Source organism: Melospiza melodia, unplaced genomic scaffold (assembly GCF_035770615.1).
Source record: "Melospiza melodia melodia isolate bMelMel2 unplaced genomic scaffold, bMelMel2.pri scaffold_34, whole genome shotgun sequence".
NCBI classification, from domain to species: Eukaryota; Metazoa; Chordata; class Aves; order Passeriformes; family Passerellidae; genus Melospiza; species Melospiza melodia.
The window spans coordinates 6,818,069-6,821,707 of record NW_026948659.1 but is presented as its reverse complement, the minus strand read 5'-3'; positions in this window follow the sequence as shown (position 1 = coordinate 6,821,707).

Sequence of the window (3,639 nt, the reverse complement as noted above, 5' to 3'; positions counted from 1 at the left end):
AGCAAATTGTAACTTAGCCCTCAAAACCTTTAGGCCTTTCTTTCCCAAGAAATTCAACAGACTGATTGTTGCTTCTCTCACTTGCTCCTGATTCTCTCCTGCAATTAACAGATCATCTACATATTGTACTAGTTTAGTTCCTTCTGGTCTTTCAAAATCTTGTAAAATTCTTTCTAAAGCCTGGCCGAAATATTGTGGGATTCTGTAAAACCCTGTGGAAGTACCGCCCACTTCAATTGTTATTTTCTCCCTGTATCTGGATCTTGCCATTCAAAGGCAAAATAGTCCCTGCATCCCTCCTCTAAAGGACAGGACCAAAAGGCATCATTCAAATTCACTACACGATATCAGGTATAGTCAGAGGAAATCTGATTTAGTAATGTATATGGGTTAGCTACTACAGGAAACCTTGTGGCTGTTCGTTGACTGACAGCCCTTAGGTCTTGGACTAGACGGTAGCTGTCGTCACTTTTCTTCACAGGGATTATGGGGTTATTGTGGGGTGACATACATCCCAATTTACTCACCTCCCCAGGAGTGGACCAGACATCAGGACATATTTTACTCCCATCCTGGTCCATCAGTTTGTACAGCTGTACCATTAGTTCATCATTTTGGGGTTGAATACAAATTTTTAATGAAAGAATCAGGTCACTCCCCAAGAGATTGCATTCTGCTTCTGAAACTAGTAATAGATCACTACAATCCACTTTTCCCTTTGCTTCAATTAGTACTTCGTCAGTAATAGGAACCTTAAAGGCCTCTCCTTTTGCTCCAATTACTTAAGCTGTTTTCCCACTGATTTTGCATCCTTTTTGTAATCTTTGAAATGTTGATCTTTCAGCACCCATATCTACTAAAAAGGTGACTTCTTCACCTTGGGGACCTACGTTTAATTTTATCGAGACCTCTTGCGATGGTCTGATCCCTAATAAATAGAGCCCCTGACACTGCTAATCTTCTACAAACAGTTTTTGATCTGCCTCCCGCTTCTTGCAAACCCTTTTAACATCTCCTTTCATACCACCGTAAAAGCAGGTTGGTCTTTTAGAACCCTCACCTGTTATTTTTCTTGTGGTTTTAGCATTCCCTGAAGATGCACCACTGTTCTGAACCTCTTTTACTGCAGCCACAAAAACATTAGCTTTAGCTTTCGCCTTTTCTTCATCTCTGCGGACATAAACTCTCTGTGCTTCCCTTAAAAATTCTTGCAAACCTCTCTCCTGCCAGCTGTCTAACTTTTCAAGTTTCCTTCTAATATCCTCCCATGATTTTGCCACAAACTGAGTTTTGATTAATGCTTCTCCCACTGCTATATCAGGATCTAATCCTGAATACATTTGTATACTCTTCCTTATTCTTTCTAACCAATCTATGGGTGACTGATTTCTCCCCTGACATTCATCCAGGGCCTTGCTAATATTTTGCCCTCTGGGGACTGCTTCTCGAATCCCCTGAATATTCCTGAGATCCACCATATTCTGCCTACCCTGATCATTGTTATGGTCCCATTTAGGGGCTGCCAGGGGCCATTTCATTTCTCCTAAAGGTCCCTGCTGGTGGTCCCTATCCCAAATTCTCATGCCAGCCTGTCTTATCAGCTGTCTCTCCTCTGCTGTCAATAAAATACTTAAAATTGACTGAATCTCTGTCCAGGTGTAAATACTGGGTCCTAGAAACTGATCTAACCTTTCAGACACCCCCAGAGGATCTTCAAGTAACCTTCCCATTTCTTTTTTAAAAGCCCTTACATCCCTGGTGCTCAGGGGTGCTGACACATACCCAATGACTGGTCTCCCTTGAGTTCCTACTAATAGTACTTCCCTCAATGGGTACAGCTGCCCCCCCTTCCCTTCTTTATTGCTATCCCCACTGCTTTCTGCCCCTGCCCTTTCCTGGCTTCTCTTTCTGTGTGCTGGTGGTGAATCATGTACCGGGAGTGGAGCCACCAGGGCTTGTGGCATTGGCAGCAGAGCCACTGGGGCTTGTGGTGCAAGGGGTGCTGGTTTAGGTGCGAGGGGTGCTGGATTGGGTGTGAGGGGTGCTGGATTGGGTTCAAAGGGTGCTGGATTGGGTGCTAGGGGGGCTGGATTGGGTGCCAGGGGTGCTGGATTAGGTGCTAGGGGGGCTGGATTAGGTGCTAGGGGGGCTGGATTAGGTGCAAAGGGTGCTGGAATGGGTGCAAAGGGTGCTGGGTTAGGTGTTGGATGAGGCACCTCTGGTAGATAAGGGGTGGAGGAAGGTTGTTTAAGGGGTCCCACTGATTCTTTTCCTTTTTGGTTTTTAATGCATACAGGGGAGTAGGCCAGGACCCATGCCATAAAGCAGCATAATCGCTTTCTTCTTGGTTAATAGGGTCCTTTTTATTTACATAGGCATTCAAGGCCTTACAGATCCACCCTTCAGATGACCCGTACATCGGCCAGTATAAATTATCAGGTCGTATCATTTCCTTAGTACATTCTACCATACAATATTGTATCATTTTCTCTTTACTTTTTCCTCTCCTGGATTCACATTTGTCCCACAATTTTAACATTACCCCAAGGGGGCTGTCCTGGGGTATATCTGGCAAAATGCTCACTCTTTTTCCAGTACCTTCAGTACCTCTATTTCCTGCTGGTTTATACCAGCTCCTGGGTATTTGCTCTGGCATTGACCCATTTTTCCACTGAAGGGGTGTACCCTTACTGGCTCTGATCTCACTCGTTCAGACCTTAGTCCTTTCTTGTCAGGAATTTCCCTAATAACAAGTCCCTTCTAATGCCTCCCGCCTCTGATTCTTTACCGGAAAAAGAAAACAAATTCCTCTCTGTAATTATTATCTTATCTCACCACCCCCGACCTTTTACATACAGAGAATCCTTTTCCCCACGCTTCGCTCCTTCACCTGCCACCTCCCTTGTGGGGTAGCAAAACCGAGGTTAGAAGAACTCCTCACTCGTGTCGTGACTAGGTCACGTCTCATACACACACCATTCACACTCTCACACACCTACACCCATTCTTATCCCACCTACCCAAGCAACACTTACAGCCTCCTTTTCTAGCCTGGGTCTTCGTGCATGAGTTTTTACAGGTGAATTTACTGCAGTCTACTCCGGGAGCTCAAAATTCTTTGCTCATAATTTACCTTATGGATTTCCTCTTCCCTGAGAGATTCCCCAGTCACTCAGGGCCACTGGAGGCAGAAGCCTCCAAGGTGGGGCGCCTCCCTGAGATCAGGAGTCTCCCTCAATGGATTTGGAAATTCCTGGCCAATGCAACAAATCTGTTATGAATAATAAGCTTGACGAGGCCAATATTCAAGCAGCAATCAATTTATTTTTTAATATGGTAAAGTATGAGCAGTGCAGCGCTGGGTACAGTGGGGGAAGTTTTCCCTCCAACTGCACACTGATAATTGAGTGTTACAGGTATTTATAGGGGTACCTATCAGGGTTTTTCCAGCAGTTTCTATTTCCAATCTTATACTCATCAGCAATTTTTATTCCAAATTTTTACATCACAATTCTATACACTATGGTGATTTTAATTTCTCAGGATGTATTTTCAAAGGAGTATCCTCAGATGGTGACGGTCCAGTTTCCAAATGAAGAAAGACGACTCCCATCTGGTGGGGTCCAGCTCCCCAGATGT